At 37.4% G+C, this 27495-nt stretch overlaps 1 protein-coding gene across 2 annotated transcripts in view; it reads left to right on the top strand.

Moving 5' to 3' along the window:
- The window catches only part of PPM1L (protein phosphatase, Mg2+/Mn2+ dependent 1L), a 320356-nt gene that overhangs the window by 24029 nt on the left and 268832 nt on the right, over nucleotides 1-27495 (top strand). The window contains exon 1 of one of the 2 annotated variants that reach the window (XM_078353931.1): nucleotides 14144-14293. The exons of the other annotated variant lie outside the window; for it this stretch is intronic. The gene's annotated coding sequence lies outside the window, so the exon portion shown is untranslated. Of the gene's footprint in view, nucleotides 1-14143; nucleotides 14294-27495 lie in introns of those variants that run through there. 2 annotated transcript variants of the gene reach the window in all.

The raw sequence follows: 27495 nt of genomic DNA, 5'->3' as shown, positions 1-27495 counted from the left end.
TTACCTTTTTGTGCATGATTCATAATAAGAGGGCTCAGTTGATCTGCTTACTGTAGATTTTCTACAATGAGCAATCTAAAAGTGCTTTGTTTTCCCTGGTATTATCTTTTGTTATTGATGGCTAATGTTTTCCTGTTGTCAAAAATTCTTCCTTCCTTCCCTCCCTCCCTTCTTTCTTTCCTACTTTCTGCTGTTTAAAAAAAAAACAATTATATAAATGCTGAAAAAAGCAAATGTCATTAGACAAAGATCTTGAAACATAGAGAAAGAAAGAGGTGGTGTAGAATGTTGCTTAAATGGCTGTTTTTTTTCAATTCTCAGTTTACTGTGGAGAAGCTAGGTGTCAGTTCTGCATTATCACTGTCTCCAGTAGGCAGAGAAGGGGATAGAAATAGTATGGGCATTGAAATCCTGTAGATCTGGATTTGAATTGAGGCCCATCAATGACTAGCTGTCAGAATTTGAGCAGGAAACTTTTACACCCTGAACTCAGTGTCTTCTTTGCTAGGGGGATAATATCTGCTTCACTAAGTGGTGAGGGGCAGTGGAGTGCAGTGGTTAACCATGTGGACTCCCACACCTAATTGCCTGGCTTCTAACCTTCATTCTGCTACCTTTTAGTTACCTGCCTTTTGGTAAGTTTTTCAAGTTTTCTAGGCTGAAGTTTCTTCATCTGAAAAAATGAGAGGGATTTTTTAGTATACACCTCATAGGACTGTTAAGACATTAAATGGGCCGGGCGCGGTGGCTCACGCCTATAATCCCAGCACTTTGGGAGGCTGAGGCGGGTGGATCACGAGGTCAAGAGATCGAGACCATCCTGGTCGAAAAGGTGAAACCCCGTCTCTATTAAAGATACAAAAAATTAGCTGGGCATGGTGGCGCGTGCCTGTAATCCCGCTACTGGGGAGGCTGAGGCAGGAGAATTGCCTGAACCCAGGAGGCGGAGGTTGCAGTGAGCCGAGATCGCGCCATTGCACTCCAGCCTGGCTAACAAGAGCGAAACTCCGTTTCAAAAAAAAAGACATCAAATGAATTCATACATGTAAAGTACTTAAAGTGGTTCTCAGCATGTAGTAGAAACTCATAAATGTTAGCTTTTTTTTTTTTTTTTTTTAAATACCGGGTCTTGTCCCTTCATTGCCAAGGCTATGGTACAGTGGGATGATCACTTCTCACTGCAGCCTCAAACTCCTGGGCTCAAGTGATCCTCCCACCTCAGCCTCCTGAGTAGCTGGGACTATGGGCACATGCCACACTGGCTGGCTAAACCTATTTTTAGGATTAATTTGAGACAAAGGATGTAAAGAGCCCCTCAGCATCTAGCAAGTAGAAAGTGCTTGATAAATGATCTCTAGATATTTATATTTGAGTAGCAGATAGTTTGTTATAATATAATGACATTATAACAAAATTTTATCAGTCCCTGAAAAATTAGTGGCAACCGGTCTTAAAATGTCTTTAGAATGCAAAAAGGAAAGTGGTCATTCTTTCACTTCTTGTTTGTACCTGGCAAAGACTCCATTGGATCCTTATTCAAAAAATGTACTTAAGGAATTGCAGGCCTAGCCAGACTTCTGTGGAATTATAAAAGGCTCATAAACAGCTGCTTGAGTGCATGGAGTGGTGAGGAAGGGAAATAGTTATTACTCTTCTAGTTCAGCTTTCATGAAAAGTACTCTTGTTGGTGGGAAAGTGGAGCAGAAGTAAAGAAACAGCATGGAGTTTGACTCCTTTTGAACTCTGTATTCATTCTCAGGATGTGGGTATGTGTCACCACGGTAGGAGAATGGGCCTTCCTTTCCTTCTTGACAGCACTGGAGATTTAGACTCAATAGTTTATGGTGGGACCAACTATCAGGTTAGACTAGTTCCTGTCAGATAGATACTGGTTGTACAGACATATTTTTAGGGCACACATGGTTCAATTTCTTTTTGAAATACAAGAATATATTGCTTTAAGATAAAACGTATATAAAGGGTTTAGTATAGGGCCTGCCATTGTGGTGCTTTATTAAGAATTAGCTGTCATCATCATTGTTTTCTTCAACTTGATATTTTAGTAAAGAAACTAATGAAGTCTTTACTCTTCATTTAGCAACTCTGTTTCCCTTTTATCTGTTTTTTACTTTCTATGGAAGTATACATATTTACAGGTTTGCACAGGAATACACCGGTATTCTACAACTTGATGAATTTTCACCAACAGAGAACATAACCTGTATCCCAAAAGCCCCACTCATGTTCTACTGTGGTCAGTATCCCTGATTTTTCAGGAAAAAATAAAAGGTTTTTCTTTTAGTGATAGAGCCACGTATGGGTTTTTCTAAACTCTTAATAGTTATGGCTGACAGATAGAGCTTAGGAATGGCCTTATTATATGCTTTTATTTTCCTTGGCTTTAAAAGCATGTCTCCTGGAAAGGGATTTCTGTCCTGCGGATTGTTACGTTTAGACATAGATAGGCTGAATGATCTTGTAGATCTTCCTCTCTAAATAGGTGAGGTATTCTTTGCTTTTATTTATATATACTCTAGAAGTCCATAGAAACCAAAATGTTGTCCATTGTATTTTTTAAAAAAGGAAAATGGCCTAGCTGCACAGACCTCTTAGATGTCCCCTCTAAAAGCATTTCACATTCAAAAGAGCTCAGGGCACATGAAAGAAATCCTGTGGTAGAGGAAGGATGCACAATGGTGGGTGCATTCATTTCCCGCAGTAGGATGAGATGATTAGGCTGAAGGACCGGCAACTTCTATAAGTAATGGACTGCCGTGTGTTTACCCTGCTTTTGTCTGCATATACTTAGAAAACCAGTGGTAAATTTTCAGAACACAGATTCTCAGAGGAAACCTAGAGATATGGGGATTGGGCTTAGGGCCTTTATATATCTTCTTTTTGAAATCAAAGTGCTGAACATGTTCATTCTAAAACACCCTGGACATGAGCCATAAGCTGTGTGTCTGTTTAACTTCCTGTGCCCAGCAATGGCTCTGCTAAAATACTATATATGTCTTTCAGAATGTCATTACTCATTTTTGGCCAGTGTTTTGTTCTTTAAGATTTATTTATTTATTTATTTGTCTGTTTTAAATTGAGATATAATTTACATACCATAAAATTCACCCCTTTAAAGTGTACAATTCACTGGCTTTTAGTTTAGTCATAATGCTGTACAACCATCACCACTGTCTACTTTTAGAGCATTCTCTTCACTCCAAGAAGAAACCCTGTGTCCCTTAGCAGTCACTCTCCCTATTCCGTTTGTTTTGTTTTGCCAAATAAATGTTGTCACGATTATCTCTATTACATAGAACCCTGTCTTCCACTGTGTCATGACAGTTGTTTGACCTTCTGAGTATAGGTTTGTCGCATTCACCTTCTGTTCTAAAGTTGATGGGGGGTTCCAGCTTCCATCGCTACCACCAACATCATGTTGATTGAAATTATTATAGGACATAAAATGACAGTGTGTCACTCGCAATCACAAAAGTTTCAGTGTTTATGAACAACAGAAAACTGAGCATTGTGTAGATTTCTGATGATGTGACAAAGTTGGCCTGTGCTTTAAAAGTTTAATGAAGAGAGAAGTAAATTCTTCTGGTCTATATGGAAATATTTAGGTTTATGTGTTTCTTTAATTAGTTTTTTGAAAAAAAATACATAAAATGCATTTATACTTAAAACTGATTTCTGAAGGACTGGAATTGGTTGTTCCTATACTAACATGTTTGACTTTCTTAAAACATGTCATTTATAATTTAAAACTATTTTGAATCTGTATTTTTATTATTCCAGAAGTGATATATGCTAGTTGAATTTTTGTAATGCATAGAGCTTAGAAAAGTTGTCAAGTAAAAGAGTTCTTTGTCATTCTACCTTTCACTTTATAGAGTTCATGCTTCAGATTTTTTAAATGCCTAGTTCTATAACCTACCTCTTTACTCTGTTTTTAAATACTTCAAAAATGCTTGCTTATCTCAGTTATTCTACATTTTAATACTGTTTGAATTTGATGAAAACTTTAAAATTTTTGTCTTTCAAAGTGGTGATTGCTAAGAAAAACTCCTAGTAATCTTTCTTAAAAATTACTTTGCACTCTTCATGGGCCAGTGGAACGTCTGAGCAACTATAGAAATGTACATACCTCGGCTGGGCGCGGTGGCTCACGCCTATGATCCCAGCACTTTGGGAGGCCGAGGCGGGTGAATCACGAGGTCGAGAGATCGAGACCATCCTGGTCAACATGGTGAAACCCTGTCTCTACTAAAAATACAAAAAATTAGCTGGGCATGGTGGCGCGTGCCTGTAATTCCAGCTACTCAGGAGGCTGAGGCAGGAGAATTGCCTGAACCCAGGAGGCGGAGGTTGTGGTGAGCCGAGATCGCGCCATTGCACTCCAGCCTGGGTAACAAGAGGGAAGAAACTCCGTCTCAAAAAAGAAGAAGAAAAAAGAAATGTACAAACTTCAAGACCTGGATCTGTTTATCATTGAAAATGCCACGTGAGTTCACAACCCTTAAAAAGGTTTCCTCCCTTAGAGCAGTGTTTATAGAAAGGCATCAGGACCCGGTGACTTCCAAAGTCACATCTGCATCTTTCAGGCACAAATGTTTCATCATAATGGTGCTGCCTCCTGCATTTATACTAGCACATTAAAAAAAAAAAAAAAAAAAAAAAGATTCTCAGGAAGTGAATGACATTTATCATGTAGTATCTATAGAAATTGATGGAGACATCAAAATTCTGTGGTTTAAAGAAAAGAATGCTATGGTTGACTTGATTCACTAACAAAAGTAAGTAGATACCATGTTCCCCCTCTGGATAGTAAATGCCTCTCTATTTAATCCCAGCTTTCTGCATTGCCCAAAGGTTCCTTGTAATTATGTTGGGATGCCTGACTTAGAACTGTATTCCAAGGAATCAGGTATTGAACTGAAGAAATATCTGCTAGGTAGAAGATATGGCTCTAGTAGTAAGATTTTTGAAGACACCAAAATAGTGATTTTGAAGAGAATCCTACGTTTATTTTAGGTGACAAGTATCTAAAAGCGTATGATGTATGTAAACTGTTTACTTAAAGAAGTTGGATTTCACTATTGCCTGAACTTAATAATGACTTTAACATCTTTAAAAGTGCAACCATGTTTTCATTCTTCTAGGTTAATTTGTAGCAAGTTAATTTTAGTGTGCTTAATGATGCTATAGTTGCTTTTTTAAAAAAAGCATACCTATCTGTATTCACAGATATTTACATATACCTATATGTGTATATATTTTCATTGTATTTTTTAAATGGTTTAATACTGTTCTAATGTGCCATACTGTTTCATTCACACATACATCATTTACTGGAGTTAGGTGGTTATTAGAATGTGACTTGATACTGATAATGGACTGGAAAAGTTGTAAAGAGCCAAGCAAATAATCTTCTACCATATGAATAGTTAATCAGTAATAAGAGTATCTTGCAGAAAACTGGAGCTTTAATGGATATTAGATAGCACTCACTGTTGAAAGAGAAAATGGAAAAAAAAAAGCCACACAGTGTAAAATGAGGTCAGGTTACTCAAACTCTGTTTTTGCAATAAAACAGAAAAGAATTTGTAGGCTTGGAAGCTTACCTTGTGAGTCCAACAATCTACAAAAACTGGATTTAATACCTAAATGTCTTTTAAAAAAATCTTTTTGTTTTTCTCTCCCTACATGCTCTCTCACTCAGACAAACCCATTTCCTTATGTAGACACTCTATCAAACATTAATTTATCTCAGCATTCCTTATTATGCTCCATAAGCACTGAATTTTGTATAAATCAATGGTCAATTGGTTACTTGAAAGTAGTTTTATTTGTTCCAGATAAACCTTACTTAAGGGAAAGTTGAAGGAGGGGAGGTTGAAGAAAAACTGTAGTGATCAACAAGCTAGGATTGGAAAGACAAAAGTGGTGATTGTTCGGCAAAGAGTATATCGGGAAACTACTCTGACCAGTCTTTCTGGCTCTGTGGTTGTTCTGAGGGTGACTGGAAACTTTCTAAGCCTTTGGCACACCTGGTAAGTTGTTGCTTATATCTGAAGACTAGCATTGGGGAGTATGTTTAGTTTTATCCAGTCCCTTTTTTTCTTTATCTCCTTCAACAAGGATTTATACAGTGTTTGGTTACTCTGGTAGCCCCTGTGCTAGGTGTTAAATGCTTGTGGTTAGACCATTAGAATTATGCTTCACAGTCTAAATATCCACATTTTTATGGAAAAGAGTTTTTTTTTTGAGATGGAGTTTCGCTCTTGTTACCCAGGCTGGAGTGCAATGGCGCGATCTTGGTTCACTGCAACCTCCGCCTCCTGGGTTCAGGCAATTCTCCTGCCTCAGCCTCCCGAGCAGCTGTGATTACAGGCACGTGCAACCATGCCCAGCTAATTTTTTGTAATTTTAGTAGAGATAGGGTTTCACCATGTTGACCAGGATGGTCTCGATCTTTTGACCTCGTGATCCACCCGCCTCGGCCTCCCAAAGTGCTGGGATTACAGGCTTGAGCCACCGCACCCGGCCGGAAAAGAGTTTTAGAGTTTACTTCTTAGAATATTTTGAGTTTTCTATACACTGTTAAGTGTTGTATAAGAAATAATAAACTATTTTATTTAGTTAAAAAGAAAATAGTTTATTATTTAAAAAGAAAAATTGATTTTTAGTGCCATAAATCTGAAAGCAAAATGAAGGATGTATTACTTTTTATAACTTAAAATGCTCAGACCAAACATTTCAAACAGTATAAAAATATGCTCAATAAAAAACTTAAATTCTCTTCTACTCTAGATCTCTAAAACCCCTCCCCAGAAGTAACTGTCATTAGGTATTTTCTGTTGCATCCTTTGAATAATATTTTAAGCATGTGCAAATATATCTATGTGATTCTAGCTGCCTTTTCATATAAATAGAAGCATGTTCGTGTAAATAGAAACTGCTCTTCTGCACCGTGGACTTTTTCACTTAATGTGTTTTAGAGATGAGCTTAGACACATCTTCATTCCTTTTACTGGCTGCTCAGTATTCCATATTGTGAGTGAACCATTCATTATATAACAATCCCTTGCTGATGGACATGTAAGTTTTCCCTTCAGTTTTGTTCTTACAAGATAGTGCTGCACTGATTTTTTTTTTAACATGTCTTTCCCACGTGTATATATTTTTAGAAGTAAAATTGCTGGGTGAAAGAGCATGTATAGCTCTAATTTTGATAGATATTGCCAAACTTCATGTGGCAATATCTATTTAAAAAATCTAAAGGGAGTTGACCAATTTATACTTCCATTAATACTATGTGAGAGTTCCTAAATCTCACTTTCATGCCATAGCACTATATCTTTAAACTTTTTGATTTTTTTGAGTTGGATAGATAAAGATGGAATCTCATTTTACTCTTTTTTTTTTTTTAAAGACATAGTCTCACTCTGTAGCTCAGGCTGGAGTGCAGTGGCATGATCTTGGCTCACTGCAACCTCCGCCTCTCAAGTTCAAGTGATTGTTGTGCCTCAGCCTCCCAAGTAGGTAGGATTACAGGTGTGAGCCACCATGCCCAGCTAATTTTGTATTTTTAGTAGAGACATGGTTTTACATGTTGGGCAGACTGGTCTTGAACTCCTGACCTCAGGTTATCCATCTGCCTTAGCCTCCCAAAGTGCTGGGATTACATGCATGAGCCTGTATCTGGCCTAATTTTTGTTTTAAATTATGAGTAAAGTTGAACATCTTCTTATGGACTAAAAGCTATTTGGGGTTTTTTTTCTTCCAACTTTTATTTTAGGTTCAGCTGGTACCCGTATAGGTTTGTTACATGCATAAATTGCATGTCATAGGGGTTTGTTGTACAGATTATTCTATCAACCAGGTAATGAGCATAGTACCTAATAGGTAGTTTTTGAAATACTTACTTTCCTCCTACCCTCCATTCTCAAATAGGTCCTGGTGTCTATTGTTCCCTTCTTAGTGTCCATGTGTTCTCAGTGTTTAGCTCCCACTTATAAGTAAGATCATGTAGTATTTAGTTTTCTGTTTCTGCATTAATTTGGTTGGGATAATGGCCTCTAGCTGGATTCATGCAAAGGTCATGATTTTGTCTTTATTTTTTTTTTAATGGCTATGTAGTAGTCCATGGTGTATAGGTACCACATTTTCTGTATCCCATCCATCACTAAGTTGATTCCATGTCTTTGCTGTTGTGAATAGTGCTGCAGTTGACACACACATGCATGTGTTTTTTTTTTTTTTAGACAGAGTCTTGTTTTGTTGCCAGGCACCAGGCTGGAGTACAGTGGCACGATCTCTGCTCACTGCAACCTTCGTCTCCCGGGTTCAAGCGATTCTTCTGCCTCAGCCTCCCGAGTAGCCGGGACTACAGACGCGTGCCACCAAGCCCAGCTAATTTTTTATATTTTAGTAGAGATGGGGTTTCACTATGTTGGCCAGGATGGTCTTGATCTCTTGACCTCATGATCCGCCTGCCTTGGCCGCCCAAAGTGCTGGGATTACAGGCGTGAGCCACCGTGCCCAGCCACATGCATGTGTTTTTATGGTAGAACAATTTATATTCCTTTGGGTATATTCCAAGTAATGGTATTACTGGGTTGAATGGGAGTACTATGTTCAGTTCTTTGAAAAATCTGCAAACTGCTTTCTACAGTGGCTGAACTAATTTACATTTCCACCAGTAGCATGTAAGAGTTCTCTTTTATTCACAGCCTCACAAGCATCTGTTAATTTTTGACTTTTTAATAATCACCATTCTTACTGGTGTGAGATGGTATCTCATTGTGGTTTTGATTTGCATTTCTTTAATGAATAGTGATGTTGAACACTTTTTGTGTGTTTTTTGACCACATGTATGTGTTCTTTTGAAGTGTCTGTTCATGTCCTTTGACCATTTTTTGATGGGGTTGTTTTTTGCTTGTTAATTTATGTAAGTTCCTCATAGATTCTGGATATTAGACCTTTGTTGGATGTGTAGTTTGCAAACATTTTCTCCCATTCCATAGGTTGTCTGTGTACTCTGTTGATAGTTTCTTTTGCTGTGTAGAAGCTCTTTGGTTTAATTAGATCTCATTTGTCAATTTTTGTTTTTGTTGCAATTGCTTTTGAGATCTTTGTTATGAAATCTTTGCAGGACCTATGTCCAGAATGGTATTTCCTAGGTTTTCTTCAAGGGTTTTTATAGTTTTAGATTTTACATTTAAGTCCTTGATCTTGTTGCTATTTGTATATGGTGAAAGGAAGGAGTCCAGTTTCAGTCTTCTGCATAGAGCTAGCCAGTTATCTCAGCACTATTTATTGAATAGGAAGTCCTTTACTCCTTGCTTGTTATTGTCCATGTTGTGAAAGATCAGATGGTTGTAGGTGTGTGGCTTTATTTCTGGATTCTCAATTCTGTTCCATTTGTCTATGTGTCTGTTTTTGAATCAGAACCATGCTGTTTTGGTTACTGTAGGTTTGTCGTACAGTTTGATCTAGTAGTGTGATGCCTCTGGCTTGGTTCTTTTTGCTTGGGATTGCTTTGGCTATTGGGGCTCTTTTTTCTTTTGTTCCATAGAATTTTAAAATAGTTTTTTTTATGTCTGAAAAATGACGTTGATAGTTTGATGGGAATAACATTGAATCTGTAAATTGCTTTGGGCAGCATTGCCATTTTAATAATATTGCTTATTTCTATCCATGAGCATGGAATATTTTTTCATTTGTTTGTGTCATCTGTGATTTCTTTCATTTTTCACATTGTAGAGATCTTTTACCTCCATGGGTATCTGTATTCCCAGGTATTTTATTCCTTTTGCAAAACCACTTGCTAGTATTTTTGTTTTGTGAACTTCTGATTTATGTCTTTTGCCCATTTTCCTATTGCATTGATCTTTTTTCTGATGAAGTGTAAGAGTTCATTCTATAGAAAGAACATTTACCCTTTATCATATGTGCTACCAATATATTTTGTAGTTTGTTATTTGTATTTTGACATATGGAATTTTTTTGCAGATTTAAAAAAATCTTATGCCATCACATTTAGCAATTTTATTATTTTGGGATTTTGAATCTTACTTAGAAATAACTTTCACATTTAGAAGTGATGAAGTTTATTGATTGTTTTTGTCTAGGATTTTATTGGATTCATTACTTTTACCTTTGATCAATTAGAAATGTGAGAAGTGAGTTATATAGAAATTTATTTTTATTTTTCTAGCTTGCTAGAATAATCTGTCTTTTCTCTGCTTTTTTGAAATGCAGTCTTATATATACTAAATTTTTACATATAGGGTCTATTTCTGGACTTTAAAAATTTTATTACTTTTTTATGAAGCCAGTGTAAAGAATCTGTTTTAGTTATTATAAGTTTATGATATTTTAAAATTTAGACTTTTCTTGGCTATTTTAATATACTTTGTTTTTGTAAGTGACATTTAGAATCAGCTTATCTGGTTATAGACAACAAAAGCAACAAGATTCTGTTGGTATTATTGAGATTATGTTACCTTTATCATTTAATTTAGATAAATTGATAATTTTACAATACCCAGGAATAGGATACTTCTTTAATTTATTAAAGATTTCTATTATGGATTTATTAGAGTTTTAAAGTTCTTCATACAGATATTTTATATTTGTTAATAGACTTATTCACAAGACCTTTTTATTTTAGTTATGCTCTTGGAAATGAGATCTTTTGTGGCATAGTATTTTCTAATTGGTTGTTTTTACATATAGGAAAGCCATCATACAGAATTCTCTAACTGTTTATAATTGTTTTTCCAGTTGATTATTATAGATTTTCTTGTTATCTAATCATAGTAGTTGTAAATGCTGATAATTTTGCCTCTCCCTTTTCTTTTTGTATCTCTCTTATTCTTTCTTTCTTCTAATTTTATTGACTTGTGCTTCTTGAATAATGTAAAATAGTAATGGTGATACATGTGTATCTTGCTTTTATTCCCAAGCTTAGTGGTTCTGTTTCTAGAATTTCATCATTAATCATGACATAGGTTTTGGACCCATGATATGTATATAATTATACATATGTTAATTATGTTAAGGAACTATATATACTTTTTGTTTTATTAAGAATTTAAAAAAATTTGTAGTTTATGTTGAAGTTTATCAAATAGTTTTTTAAATTTAAATATTATCATAGTTTTTTCTCCTTGGACCTGCCAATGGGATAAATTACATTGGTAGATCTTATAATATTCAACCATCTTCATTCTACTAGTATGAGTCTCACACAATCATGTGTCTACAGTCTTCTCTTGATATCTGTTGGGCATTGGTTCCAGGAGGGCCCTCCCCTCTGTGGATACCAAAATAATGGATACTCAATTTTCTAATATAAAATGGCATAGTATTTGCATATAACCTACACACATGCTTTTGTATACTTTAAATCATCTCTAGAATACTTATAATACTTGTAAATTGTATGTAAATAATTGCTATATTGTATTTTTTAGCAAATAATGACAAGAAAAACAGTTTTTGGCCAGGTTCAGTGGCTCATGCCTGTAGTCCTAGCACTTTGGGAGGCCAAGGTAGGCAGATCATCTGAGATCAAGAGTTGGAGACCAGTCTGGCTAACATGGTGAAACCCCATTCCTATTAAAAATGCAAAAAATTAGCCAGGCATGGTGGCGCACCTGTAATCCCAGCTACTTGGTAGACTGAGGCAGGAGAATTGCTTAAACCAGGGAGGCGGAGGTTGCAGTGAGCCGAGATCATGCTGTTGCACTCCAGCTTGAGCAACAAGTATGAAGCTATGTCTCAAAAAAAAAAAGGAAAAAAAAAAAAAAAAGAAAAACAGTTTTTACATTTTCAGTACATGCAAACATCCATTTTTTTCCCCAAATATTTTTGATCCATGATTGGTTGAGTCTAAGGATGCAGAACACATAGATATAGAGGACTGTGAGGTAGGGCTTTGATACCTTTCTTTAGTTACATGAGCTGTTATTAACTAATTCTGATGACATTACATTGATAAATGATTTGCTTGTTTATTTGATGTTAATTTTGTTTGTGAGTACAGATGATCGTTTTTAAGATTTAAATGTTTACTAATATTCTTGTTCCTCCATAGCACCTTAGAAAATGAGCATACTTCTTTAACTGTAATGTGTAAAAGTATTTTATCAGGGTAAAAATGTAGTGCAGTTTTGGCAAATACGTTGTACGTAGATATATAACAAAACAAAATAAGTTGGGAAGGCAAACTGGCCTGGCAGAAAAGCAGCAAATTCAGGAGGATGAATACCTTTTTTTGGGGGGGGCTCTACTAGTAGAGAGGGTCATATTTGGGAATACTGATTTTTGGAAAGCAGAGGGACAGGAGGGAGAGCCTGTGATGCAATGGAGATACTCTAAGGGTATGATGTATTACTGTCATGAAAAATTGACTTGCTGAAGGTTGCATACTTAGGAATGCTCTGTGCAATTAGATCTTCTTTTTGAGTGACAGAGTCAGGCTGCAGAGAAATCACATAGGGATGGTAGAGATTAGCATGGGAAGACCAGCAATATCTGGGTCATTTCAGGGTTAGCATTTAGATTTATGTGTAGAACAATTTTCATGTTTTCTCATTCATATCAGTCTCAAAGTATGTGTGTTTGACATGGGAAGGAAATTGGTGAGGATCATGTTAGTCAGGTTTAAGCTGATCTGTACGAGTTATTTTTAGGTTGTATTTGAACAGTGTTCATAGGAGGAGGATTCTGAGGGGCTTTCCTTTCACATCCTCTTTCAGTTTAAAGATAGATCCAGAGGGCCGGGTGCGGTGGCTCATGCCTGTAATCCCAGCACTTTGGGAGGCCAAGGCGGGTGGATCACGAAGTCAAGAGATCGAGACCATCCTGGTCAACATGGTGAAATCCTGTCTCTACTAAAAATACAAAAAATTAGCTGGGCATGGTGGTGTGTGCCTGTAATCCCAGCTACTCAGGAGGCTGAGGCAGGAGAATTGCCTGAACCCATGAGGCGGAGGTTGTGGTGAGCCAAGATCACACCATTGCACTCCAGCTTGGGTAACAAAAGCAAAACTCGTCTCAAAAAAAAGAAAAAAAAGATAGATCCAGAACATCTTTGACTTGTAAACATTCTCACTAGCTCCCAGTATGTTCATTCATTATGCCAAACTCGATTAGCACTAGTCTATCTTCTGGTCTCTCACTAGTTTTATAAGGCTAAGGTCACAATGACAGTCACTGCACTAGGCATCCCAGTTTTCATGAGACCATTTAAAGAGAGTCATAAAATGAGCAAATGGGTTTATATGTCAAAGAAGGAGTATTAAGGGCATAGGCTTAGAGTCAGTCAGATGCAAAGTGATGTCACTTTTGCCATTGAACTCCTTATTAAACCTTTCCTAGACTCTATTTCTCATCTGAAAATAGTAAATAGGGGCTGGACATGTTGGCTCATGCCTGTAACCCCAGCACTTTGGGAGGCTGAGGTGGGTGGATCACCTGAAGTTAGGGGTTTGAGACCAGCCTGCCCAACATGGTGAAACCCCATCTCTATTAAAAATATAAAAAATTAGCTGGGCATGATGGCACATGCCTGTAATCCCAGCTACTCAGGAGACTGAGGCAAGAGTATTGCTTGAACCCTGAGGCAGAGGTTATAGTGAGCTGAGATCATGCTACTGCTTTCTAGCCTAGGCAACAAGAGCGAAACATCGTCTCAAAAAAAAAAAAAAGGAAAGAAAAGAAAGAAAGAAAATAGTACATAGAGATAATAATATGTCCTTTACAGAGTTTTGTAAATCTTTCATGAGCTATGTACCCAAAGAACCTGGAGCGTAACTAGGACTTAGTAAATTTATTTCTCTTTCTCTTAGTAGCTTATATTTTAGTCTCATTGCATAATTTTCTTTAAATCTAGTTTCATTTTATCTGTTCATTCAACCAAAAAATCATTCACTGAGCAGTTACTCTGTGACAGGTATTGTTCTAGGGGCTGACATTAGAACAGTGATCAAGGCAGGCAAGGTCCCTGTGCTTATGATATTAGTTTTCCAGTGGATAGGTAGAAAGAATAAAAAGCAGATTAAACTAGAACATAATCAGATAATGATTAACAATGTGATAAAAATATAAACAGGAAGAAATAATTAGTGTTAGGAGTGCTTCTTTAGATTGGCTGGATAGGAAAGACTTCTTGGATAAGCGACATTTCACTGAGCCCTGAATAAGAAGAAGGAGCCAGGAGCCAGCTGTATTAAGATCTGGAGGAAGAACATTCCAGGCAGAGGGACCAGCTACTGCAAAGGTAACATGAGCTTGTTTTATTTTAGAAAGAGAAGGATGGAACTGTTCAGCTAGCGACCAGATCTTGAGGGATCTCATGGGGCAGCGTCTGCAGTTTGGTGTAAGGGGAGTTTGGAGTTTTTCCCATGCCTAAGATAGATAAGTGTGTGTTAGTTTACAGCTGAACTGCTGTGCTGATAGTCTAATGTCAGCATGCACCCAGGTAATGTTCATAATACTATCCTCTGAGAGAACAAGAAAGAAAGCCTTATTTTAATAGAGTGAAGTAGGTGGATTCAAAGTGTAAGTGAGGCTCACATACACAACTAATTTTTTGGGTTAGCTCATTAGAGGTAATTAAAGTAATATTCTCTTATAATTAACTTTTAGTTATTTTTCTTAGTGTCATTTAGTTTATGATAAAATTTGGGCTATCATGGTATAATATGAAAAGTTATGACCACTTAAGAAACAACTTAGTACCAAACATTACTTATTTGACTGTGATTTGGTAGCTTAGAATTCAGATAAAGGTGTATTTTTTTAAATAAGCTTTTAATTTAAGAAATGGTTTTAGGTTTGCACAGAAGTTGCAAAGATAGTACAGAGTTCTCATATGCTTTACACCCAGTTTCTCCTATCATTAACATCTTACAGTAGTGTATTTGTCGCAATTGATGAGCCAATATTGATACACTATTAACTAAAGTCCATACTTGCAATGCAATTCTAAAGCTAACTGCGAGTTAGTTCAGACTTCAGAGGCTGAGGGTACAGTCATCTCTAAGGTTCTTCTTATTTCAGACACCAGCTGCAAACTCTGGGGTTCCCAGACTATCTGTGTTTCTGATCAACTAGCTACAAATTCAGTAATTTGCTAGAATGACTCACAGAACTTAGGGAAGTGCTATGCTTATGATTACAGTTTTATTATAAAGGATACAGCCAATGAAGAGTTACATGGGATGAGATCTGGAAAGGTCCCTAATAAGTAGCTTCTTTGTCTTCAGGACACAATCATCCTCCCAGCACGTTGATATGTATGATTACCAACCAGCACAGCTCATTGAGGAATGTTCCTCAATTTGAGTTTGTCAGATGTTTTTATCATTATTAGATTGGGGTTATGGTTTTTTAGAAGGAAGGTCACAGAGGTATCATATCAAGAATGTGTAACTAATATGATTTATGACTTTTCATGTTAACCTTGATTATCTGGCTGAGGTAGTGTTTGTCAGGTTTCTCACCTGTGAGATTACCCTCGCCCAGCTCTTTTTCATACTTCACTATTTGGAAGGAAGTCACTACATGCTGAGGACACTTAGGTCTCTACTTCCTTGAGAATGTAGAAAGATAAGTGATTTAAAACTTACAGGTTGTTAAAATCTATTAACCTTTCAAGTATTAGATAAATAGAATCATGGAGTTGGATGAGACCTTTCTTCAGACAAGCAAGTTTGAAAGAACCATATAGAAACAGAGTTCACTGTTGGTGAGAAGGACTTTGATATTTGAAGTGCTGCATCAACACATTTCTGTGAAGTCGTTAGATCTGTGGTATGTGAGATGACCTGTGGTTACTCTGTTGAATAAAAAGGTGCCCCTGTGTCAGGCCTTCTAATGTGTTTTGGGATAAGAAATATGGTGAGAGCTGCATCTTTCTTTGTAGAGAATTTAAAATAAGCTCAGTAAAGTGTTGTGCATGGTGATTTCTTTCAAGGATTGACTTTTAGGAGGTTAACTTTGGGGATATGATCAAAAGTTCTCTGAAAAGGAATTTGAAGGAAAGAGTCTTTATTTCAATGGACAGTTTGCAAACTGAGGAGAGACAGCTTTAGGTGTAAAACAAAGGTGTAGTCCAGAGAACAATGACAGGGTTCCAGCGAAAGTTCCTGCCCATGTTTTCAATCAGGTTTGTTTATGCAAATGAAGGATTAAAACTTGCTCAGTTCTAATGAGAACACCTGGACACAGAGGGGGAACATCATACACTGGGGTCTGTTGGGGGTTGGGAGGCTAGGGGAGGGATTGCAGGGGGTGGCAAGATTGGGGAGGGATAACAGGAGAAATATCTAATGTAGGTGACAGGGTGGGGCGGGGATAGAGACAGCAAACCACCAGGGCATGTGTATACCTATGTGATAATCCCACACAATCTGCACATGTACCCCAGAACTTAAAGTATAATAATAATTTAAAAAACTTGCTTAGTTCTGATTTGTCAAGACAGCTGAATATTGATTGGTCAATACAGCTAAGCTCTGATTGGCTGGGGCAGGTGAGCTCTGTTTGGTTGGGTTTCCAAGCTGGAAACCAGAAGTCTCTGTTAGATGTTTATTTTACAAATAGACTGGGGTGTGGGGTTTCTGGCTGCAGTTTGTCCTGGCACTGAAAGCAGGAACTGGTTTGGCTTGATTGTAGAAAGGGAGGTCCTGTGATATTTTTACACCTCTCTGAGAATAGAGTACATGACTGCTCCCTCACCCAGCTATGTCTGCCTGGTTCTGTTTTAACTTTGAGCACCTCAGCCACAGGGAGTCCATTTTGTCTGGGGCCTCTTTAACAGAGGTTTTGTTGTTGTTTTTATCTGGGCAGAAAAAGGAAGGATTATTTCAGATCATATATATTCAGGTTCTGTGTTCTGGAATGTCAAATTACTTGTCAGCCTACTTAGAGATGATCACTATATTAAATCTGATAGTTGCTGAGTGGGGAAAAGGACATTGAGTCGGTTGAAGGAATTGTGAACCCTACTGTGATTAGTGTCCCTGTGTCCAATAGCTCTCCTCATGATAAAACTCTAGCCTCCAGTCATATGCAAATAACATGAAATTTTAGCCAAGAATATTCACTGAAAAGCATTTGGTATGAGAGGAAAAGATGTTCACTTTGTAGTTTGATTTGCATATTTTTATTCTTATTCCTTTAAGGGCTCCAAGCAACAAGGAAGTATCATTTGTAACTTCTAAAACACTTAGCCTTTTTTGTCTTCATTGTAAAGCGCGAAGTTCTTAATGGATTGATTAATCCAAACACCCACTTTGAGAGCAAGATTGTCATCTTCACTTTATAGCAGGGGTGTCCAATCTTTTGGCTTCCCTGGGCCACACTGGATGAAGAAGAATTGTCTTAGGTCACACGTAAAATACACTAACATGATAGCTGGTGAGCCTAAAATTGCTAAAAAATTCTCAGAATGTTCTAAGAAAGTTTACAGATTTGTGCTTGGGCCTCATTCAAAGCTGTCGAGGGCTGCATGTGGCCCATAGGTAGAGGGTTGGACAGGCTTGCTTTAGAGAAAGAAGAAACCCGGGGGGTTAATGGTGAAATGATCTGATTTGAGGCAGTGGCTAAACCTGGGGAAAGATGAATCTGGGTTGGCTTGACTGGGCTCTTATCTACCTGAGAAACATAAAAGCTACGGCCTTAACTTCAGGTGAGCCTCACCCCTTTATAGCAGGGGTGTCCAATCAGGGAATAAGATTTTCAGGAAGGAAGAAATGTTACTTAAGGACCGGAAAAGATGAAAATGGGAAAGTGACACATACATAGCAGATTGTATAATGTATTGGCATGTCTTTTCTTCAAAATTACAATCCATCAATAAGCATTTTTTCACAATAATTTTTCAAAGTTTGTCATTTTTATAAAAGACACCTCCCCCATCCCCCTTTTTAAAGTAACTCTAGATCACGGTTTAGATCTGATCTTAACATGGTTAGCATTTTGGGCTGGATAATGTTTTATTGTCATGGAGGCTGTCTTATTTACTCTAGGATGTTTATTTAGCAGCATCCCTGGCTTTTACCCTTTAGATGATGGTAGCAACCAACCTCCCCACCCCTGGCAAACAAAACTGACTCCAGACATTGCCAAGTACCCTGCTGGGGCAAAATTGCCCTTGGGTGAGAACTGCTGCCCTAGGATTAGCAAAACAACTCTCAGACCCCAGTTGTGAATGTGATCTTTAAGTTAGGTGCAGTGCCTCATCACCAACCTTTCTCTAGCTGCAAAATGGGAGACTTTATGTGTGCCTTTTTCTCATGTTTCTATAGCCAGTTTAGAAGATAAAACACTAATGAGTAATCTTATATGGCAAATTTATCTTGACATAATATCGAACAATTTAAAAGTAATACAGATCACATTTACACATTAAGCACATTTCTCCAAGTGAATGTAAAGTGCCTTCAGTCACTGCTTAATTTTATCCTTGTTTACCTTTTCATTTTGTTAGATATAGTGAACTCCAAGTTTATCTTCAAAGAATCATTATGTCACTATGTTCAGCTCTCTTATTCAATTCTCCATTTTAAGGCTTACCTTCCTTGTGGTTTTAGTAAACAACCTTTTCCACCAGTTCTAATCAGTAGTTCACATCTGTTCCCCTGGTCTTCTACTCCGTCCTGACTCATCCCAGTCACCTGCTCTAGCCACCTGCTCTAGCCACCTGCTCTAGTCACCTGCCCTGGTCACCTGCTTTGACCTGAGTCACCCCTGGTCACCTGCTCTAACTCGTCCTGTAACTGTCCTTCCCGCCAACCTATCCACCCGGCTACTCTGGCTCATACCCCTGCTTTAAAATAGCCAGTCGGAATTAGCTTAGACTACGTGGTCTAACCCTAGCCCATAGGAGAATGACACCGCAGTAGGGGATATCTGTGTCAGGAATAAGAACCCCTTCTCCTCCCTTGTCTGGGTGTGTGCTTGCCATTGCTCCATCTGTGAGATGCACCCTTCTATGGAAGTATATTGCTTTGCTGAGGAAATTTATATTTGAGTGCTACTTCTTTTGTGGCACCAAAAATTTACATATAATAACTTTTAGGAAGGCTGTAAGCTTCCCCCGCTTACTTCTTTATGAAGCCTCACAGGGCTCCCCCAGGTTTTATCCCCCAGGTTTTGATCTCAGAGTGGCTTTGCTAACCCATGCTCAGTGCTAGTGATTTCAATTAGTTATTTCCCCAGAGAAAGCCCTAATAAGGCTGATCTTAGGGAAATCCCTTTACTGATTTCCCCAAAATCTGAATCAGGGAACCAACCAGCAATAGGGGACTTCCTCTCTCAACTTCCTTCTCCTAATTCAAACCTGGGAGTCTAGGAAAACCCTGGTCTGGGAATGCTTAAAAGAATAAATCTCTATTCCTTTCTTTGAACATTTTATGTATGTTTTAGACAAAAGATATATGATGTCTGCCCTAATTGCCCACATGTAACATTGGAGTAAGTCAAAGGAAAGCCTGTCTCTTGCCTCTATCATCATCACCTTTTGGATTTGCATATTTATAGCTCTCTTCTTGGGAGCTTGCTTCTGCAGAGGGCTGGAGGTTGGGTGGGGTCTGGGGCAGGGTAGAAGGAGCTGCCTAGTCTTTGTGACAGGTATTTCTGTCCTGCATCTCTGCTACCTTTTTTCCTGTCCCAACCATTATCTCAATTTTTGAAAGTATCTCTTACATCAGAGAACACATTAAATGTCTTCCTTTGGGTGATCTGAAAAAAAAAAAAAGAATCCATGAGAAGAATGTACACATAGAAGAATCATAAGGGTGTCAACAGTGCAACTTTACTTTGCTCTTTGTGGGACCTCAATTAGTTTGAGTATTCTGCCTGTTATTTTTGGCTATCTCAGCTGTTATCTTTGGCTATTTCAAGGAAGCAGAGGAAAATGACAAAGGGCTTGAACTTTGCAGTAAGAAGGATCTGCATTTAAATTTGATTCTGCCCTTTATTAGCTTTCTCCTGACTTCTCTGAGTTTCATCGGTGAAACAGGTGTATAAATTGGCGTGAAACACACAATTTATAGGATAAGAATGTGGAACAAATGAGATATATAGAGACTTTATCAGGCACTTAGTAGGAACTCAAGGAAATGTAGTTCCTGTTCTTTCACTCTCCCTTCCTGCCTTTCTATCCCTTCACTTACTAAAGGCAGTTATTTCCAAATACCTTCGATAATCTAGGGTAAACACAGTGACCTCATCTGCTACCACTCTCCCATGCTTACTCTGCCACTTTTCCTATTCCTCAGCACTCCAAGTACAGGAACATCTCGTTTCTTTGCACTTGACTGCATTTCACAGATACTGCAGGTTTTTTTTTTAATTTTTATTTTTTTTTTTAACAAATCAAAGGTTTGTGGCAACCCCATGTTGAGCAAGATTATTGGTACCATTTTTTTTTAACAGCTTGTGCTTACTTTGTGTCTCTGTCATATTTTGAAAATTTTTTCAATATATCAGATGTTTTCATTATTATTATGTTTGTCATGGTGATCTCTGGTCAGTGATATTTGATGTTACTATTATTTTCGGGCACCATGAATCATGCCCATAGAAGACAATGAACTTAATAAATGCTGTGTGTGTTCTGACTCCTCCACTGACTGGCCGTTCTTCAGTCTCTCTCCCTCTCCTAGGCTTCCCTATTCCCTGAGACACAACAATATTGAAATTAGGCCAATTAGTAACCCTTCAATAGCCTCTAAGTGTTCAAGTGAAAGGAAGAGTCCCACGTCTCTCACTTTAAATCAAAAGCTAGAAATGATTAAGCTTAGCGAGGAAGGGATGTTGAAAGCTGAGATAGGCCAGAAGCTAACCCTCCTGCAACAGACAGCAAAGTTGTGAACGCAAGGAAAAGTTGTTGAAGGAAATAAAAAGTGCTACTCCAGTGAACACAGGAAAGACAACAAAGTAAGATAGCCTTCTTGCTGATGCGGGAAAAGTTTTAGTGGCCTGGATGGAAGAACAAGCCAGTCACAACATTCTCTTCAGCTAAAGCCTAATCCAGAGCAAGGCTCTAACACTCTTGCGTTCTGTGAAGGCTGAGAGAGGTTAAGCTGCAGAAAAAAAGTTGGAAGCTAGCAGAGATTGGTTTATTAGGTGAAAGTAAAGAAGCCATCTCTACAACATCAAAGTGCAAGGTGAACAGCAAGTGCTGATGGAGAAACTGCAGCAAGCAATCCAGAAGATATTGCTAAAATAATTGATGAAGGTGGCTACACTAAACAACAGATTTTCATTGTAGACAAAATAGCCTTCCTGGAAGAAGATGCCATCTAAGACTTTCATAGATAGAGAGTAGTCAATACCTGGCTTCAAAACTTCAAAGGTTGACTCTCTTGTTAAGAGCTAATGTAGCTGGTGACTTTAGGTTGTAGCCAATGCTTATTTACTAATTCAAAAAAACCTATGGCCTTGTAAAGTTTTGCTAAATCTACCCTGCTTATGCTCTAGAGGAACAACAAAGCTTGGATGGTAGCACATTTGCTCACAGCATGGTTACTGAATATTTTCAACTCACTATTGAGACTTATTGCTCAGAAAAAAAGATTTCTTTCAAAATATTACCGTTCATTGGCAGTCACCCAAGAGCTCTAATGGAGAAGTACAAGGAAATTAATGTTGTTTTCATGCCTGCTACTACAACATCCATTCTGCAGCCCATGGATCAAGGAGTAATTTTGACTTTTAGGTCTTATTATTTAGGAAATACATTTTGTAAGGCTGTAGCTGCCATAGATAGTGATCCCTCTGATGGATCTGGGCAAAGTACATTGAAAGGCTTCTGGAAAGGATTCACCATTCTAGATGCCATTAAGAACATTTGTGGATGGGAGGTGGTCAGAATATCAACATTAACAGGAGTTTGGAAGAAGTTGATTCCAACCCTCATGGATGACTGAGGGGTTCAGGACTTCAGTGGGAAGTCACCACAGATGTGGTAGAAATAGCAAGAGAATTAGAATTAGAAGTGGAGGCTGAAGATGTAGCTGGATTTCTATAATATTATGATCAAACTTTAGTAGATGAGGAGTTGCTTCTTATACATGAGCAAAGAAAGTAGTTTCTTGAAATGGGATCTATCCTCCTGAAGATGCTGTCATTGTTGAAATGACAACAAAGGATTTAGAATGTTACATAAACTTTGCGATAAAGCATTCCAATTTTTAAAGAAGTTTTACTGTGGGAAAAATGCTATCAAACAGCTTCATATGCTACAGAGAAATCTTTCATGAAAGATGACAAATTTCATTGCAACCTTATTTTAAGAATTGCCACACCTACTTCAGCCTTCAGCAATCATCACCTTCATCAGTCATTGAGGCAAAGCCCTTCACCAGCAAAATTGCTGAAGGCTCAGGTGATTATCAGCATTTTAAAAGCAATAAACTAGTTTTAATTAAGGTACGTACATTGTTTTTATTAGACATAATGCTGTTGTACACTTAATAGACTACAATATAGGATAAACATAACTTTCATGTGCACTAGGAAACTGAAAGTTTGTATCACTCTCTTCATTGTGATGTTGCTTTATTGTGTTGGTCTGTAACCAAAGCCTCAATATCTTTGAGATATGCTTGCATGTTCTTATTCTGGGCCTTTGCGTTTGCTGTTCATTTTGCCTGGAACATGTTCCCCTGCTTATCCATGTGTCTTGCTCCTTTTCTTTCTTTGGGTCTCTGCTTGTATGTCACCCATCAGAGAGGCCTTCTGTGACCACTATATATAAAAAACGACTTCCCTTCTATTTCCTGATACTTCCCAACCCCTTACTGTGCTCAGTTTTTTCCATGCCACTCAGTATGTATTGGCCTATTATTTATATATTTATTTGTATATTGTATATCTCCACTCCCTAGTATTTAAGTCTCACAATTAAGTCTCCCACAGTGTCTCAGCCTGAGGTAATCTGACAGGGAATTTTTGTGAATTGCTGTATTCTCAGTGCCTAGGACACTACTTGGCCTGCATTTGGTACTCAATAAACATTTGTTAAATGTATGAATAAAGGAATATTATTTTTTATTCATGCCACATTTTTCTTCCGCTTTTCAAGGAAAAAAAATGTATGCATACTGATTTTAAAAACAATTATTTACATTGTCTATTATTGTTATCTCAGGATATTATTCAATTTAGAGGTGACCATTTTTAGCCTCTAGTGTTTCATATTAAAATATGATTTCTTCTGAGGCTTTTTTCCTTTAGACAGTTTTAATTTTAGAGAACTTTTAATTGTATCATTAACATTCCTGTCTGTAGGTCACTGTTGTGTGGTGGATTGGGAAAACAGGGAGAGACCTATGTTCTACTTATATCAATTCTTCGTGACCTTCAGCTATTGTTAAAATCTTTACTACTTTTTTTTTCCCAAATCCCCTATTCTGAGAAGCATTAATACTTTTTTAAATGGAGAAATTGAAAATGTATGATATATTGAGGTAGATTTTCTTAGTAACCTAAAATGATATCAAGAATGTTTTGGAGCCATAAGCCAGTTGGCTGATGTATGGAAAAATCTTCTGAGTTTTTTTAATTTAATTTCTTTGTTTGCTCTGAAAGAATAGCATGTAATATTTTAATAGCCAAAGTTGTGGTCATTTTTATTTTAACAATTCTGATGATAGCTACACTTGCAAACCAGATGTTTTGTCATATATCTTTAAAACTCTCACCTAAGATGCTGTTTTATTTCTGCTCTATTTGGTTCTTCACCTCTGATTCTGCACCTAGGTACTCTTGGATTAATAATGTACTCTAAGAACTGGAAGGTCTGGCATCCTTATAATTCTGTACTTTTCACGTATTTTCTGTATTTTTGTTTTAGGTAGAAAACAATTAACAATCTAAGCAACATTTAAACACACTTGGATCAGTTATATATTTAAAATAGAAGCCAGTTCACATGTTCTGTGGTTTTTAAAAATAAGGCTGCATAAAGTTTTAATTTTTTATTTATTACTGCATATGAAGCCTGTTCAGCGAGTGTTATGCTTTGCCACAGGTAAGCTTACAGAATTTATTTGAGGAAACATAGACATATAAATAGGTCTATTTTTTCAACAGGGAAATGGTAAGGTTTACTAAATGTTTAGTGATATATGTATATACATAAGGAAATTTTTTGTCCTTTAATATTGATGAGAGAAAAAGCAAAGATATTTGTCATGTTTTTTGCTGTACTTACCTAGACTATCCCAAACATTGATGATTTCTATCTAGGAGGCTTATCCATTTAAGGGCTAGAGTCAGCCTTTCCTGAATACGAACATAAAACCTTTGCTTTGAAGGGCATTTTGCACTTGGGGCAAAGTGATATTTGTTAAGTAAATGGATTTTATGTGTTGTAGGACTAGAGAAGTAGCCTGGGAAGAGAACACTGTCCAGTTTAAGACTACCAGTCCATGGCCAGTCACAGGATGAAGAATATTTAAAGCAGAATCATCTGTATTTTCTATGTTTCATGCACACCAGCAAATGATTCAGACTATGTTTATTCCCATGTGCCAGGGAGCTCTTGTGCTGATGTGATGAAACTTGGCATAGCACAGTCCTCCAGCAGAGCAGTGCCTGCCTGTTTATGCTGAGATAACTTGCACTCGCTTGATTTTACTCAGGGGACTTCTGCAGTTTTTTTGTTTTGTTTTGTTTTTCAAATGGTGCCTCTGCCTCTAGTGTATTTACCTTTTAGTATTTTTCCTCTCCCACAGTGTCTCAGCCTGAGGTAATCTGACTGTCATATGGGAGGTTTGGGGTTTATATTATCTACAGATTATATATGTTGTATAGGGTTTCCATGCTTTTTTTTTTTTACATAGTTTGAACTTATATAGTCATTTCTAGCATTCCTTCCCAGTTCATCTTACTTTCAGCCCTGCGCAATCTGCCCTAGAGTTATTTCTATCCATTGCCTTGGTTGTGAAAGCAGCAACTGCCCACCCACAAGCCCTTAGCTTCAGTAGTGCTTTCTTTATAACTTCACAAAGGTATCTTGGTGGCTACGTTGGGTTCTGCCCAGCATCCTCTACTTAGACATCTTGTCCTAGGAATTAACTCTATAATACTCCTCCTCTCTCAACTGCTTCCTTAGATGGGAGAGGCTCATCTTAGTCTTTCTGGTTTCACAGTGTTTCAGAAAGCCGTAGTTTCCTTTCAACTCCACCTTCATGGTTTTACCTTACTTTCTCTCACCCTTGGTCCCTGTGTCCCTAACCCTGAACAGGAATCTGTGACAGTACCTGGTCATGTAATTAGGAGAGAGGCATCTGGTCATTATGTAACTAGGTTGTGGAATGCCAGATGAGCAAGTGGCTAGAAACCTACAATCCAGCTTGGAACTGAGGTTTCATGGTGTTGATGTGACCCCATGCAGGTGAGCAATTTACTCCGTGTAAGAACGTTTTCATTTTTAAAAGGTAGACAACAGGGTCTCATATGATCATTAGGAAGAACACGAATGTTTATTGAGCTCTGGGCTGGGCACTTCATTCTCACTTTCTTTTTCAGTCCTCAGAGCATTCTTGTGGTAGGGCAAGTGAGTGGCAGATGCATTGAGAGAAACATGCATATGGATACATACACATTCGTATTTTGTTTATACTGTAAATTTTAAATCTGCCTAATAAAGTTATACTAAGGGACAGTGTGGTATTGTAAAAAGAGCATGGGCTTTGAAAAATCCACAAAGACCTGAGTATCCTGGCAAAAGCAGTAGTCTTCCTGGGGCAATGTAGTTTTTAAAAGGTAATTTTTTTTTAAAGAGATAAATACAGAGTTTGGGTGAATAAACAGATACAATTAAAAATTTTTTTTAAACTTAAAATGTCTCACTACTCATATCACTGTTGTGGCCGTACAGACTCTTGGGAGCTAAGATAGAGACCGGGAAATGTCCCTTCATGGATTAACATCAAGATACCTGGATTCTCCAGAAAGCTCAGTGAGGTGAAAATAGAAGAAACAGTGCTCGGCAACTGGTCTGGCTGCAGCATTAAGGCGAATCCTAAGGTTGACTCACCATCTCAGTGTAAAATATGCATAGGGGATATTTAGGGTGCTAACTCAAAAGATAAACCAGGAGCAGTAGAAAGACATGTTTTCCCCTCACCTAAAAGTAGGCAGTCATATGCTCATACCATTTACTTTCCTTCTTTTCTATGTGGTGTCATTAGTCTAATCCTCTCTCTTTGGCAGGACCATCCCTGTTCCAGCATCTGATGATTGTTTAATCAAAATTATTTTCTCTGAGTAATAACTTCAGAAATTAAGAACTTGTGTCGTATGTTCGAGAGATCATGGGTAATTTTTGTACAAATAATTTCTGAATCAAGAAAAAATTAAAATAGTATGTCAGACAAGTTTAGATAAAAGTTAATGAAAAGTGTTCATGTATTGACATATAATATACATAGGTAGGCCTTATGGCTCCACTTAGGTGACTCTGTTTTTTTTTTTTTTTTAACAGTCGCTTCTAATGATTTTTACTGCTGTTATTTCTTTATTTGGCTATTTAATCATGCATGCCAATTGATGGATAGAGAGCAGTTTTTCAAGTTAAACTTTGAGCCTTCGCGTTCAAAGGCATATTTCCTTTTCTGTGTTTAGAAATCTTTTTTGAGTTTGTGTAGTATTTAATTTTTAAAACCTGAGACTAAGAGACTGTTAGCATAGAGATTGTTAAATATAATTTAACTTTTAGAAAACCTCCTCCCTGTCAAAGAAAGGATCGTGGTTTTTATTGAATTCTAAATGTTATTGTTTAAGCTTCCAGAGATTTAATATTTCAAAGTTCAGTAACCCATCTTTGAAAGTCAGAATGCCTGAGAGAATCCCATTTCCATATCTAAAATTAGAAATGACATGAAGAGACTACAGGCATTTTTACCAGACATGGTAATTATATGTTTTCTCTTTTTGAGAAAACCTGAAGAAAAAAGTGAAGCATTAGTTCTCTACTGAATAAATAGTCTTTCTTTGGACAGTATCTCTGTCCATTTATGTTATTTGAGAATCAGTTGTAGCCACGTATCTGTGATGTTTTGCTTACTATTGCTCATTTTCTTATTTAGAATTTTATTTTTCCCAAATCTGTTAGGTCACACAAATGTTATCATTTCATAATTTTGTTTATGGATAGCTATGTTTGTGAAATGTACCTTTGCCAAATTTACACAAATGCCTTTTTATATTTTGAGCATCTTCTTCATGTGCTCTGGTTGCCATGCATGGGGGCTAATGTACACTCTAGCTTTGCCTTGTGACTTTAAATGGATATAGTTTCTTAGAGCGTGTGGAGGATGCACGTTTGTGGTTGGACCCTATAGTACTGGACGACTGATCATCATGTATAAGGGAGATCTGCCTCCTTTCTCACATTTGGGAAACTGACCTTGGGGAGGAGTTTGAGGTGGGACTGAAATGGAGGAAGGGAAGTATTCTCTG

The sequence above is a fragment of the Callithrix jacchus genome, chromosome 17 (assembly GCF_049354715.1).
Source record: "Callithrix jacchus isolate 240 chromosome 17, calJac240_pri, whole genome shotgun sequence".
Lineage (NCBI taxonomy): Eukaryota > Metazoa > Chordata > Mammalia > Primates > Cebidae > Callithrix > Callithrix jacchus.
This window is presented reverse-complemented; position numbering and strand designations above follow the sequence as displayed.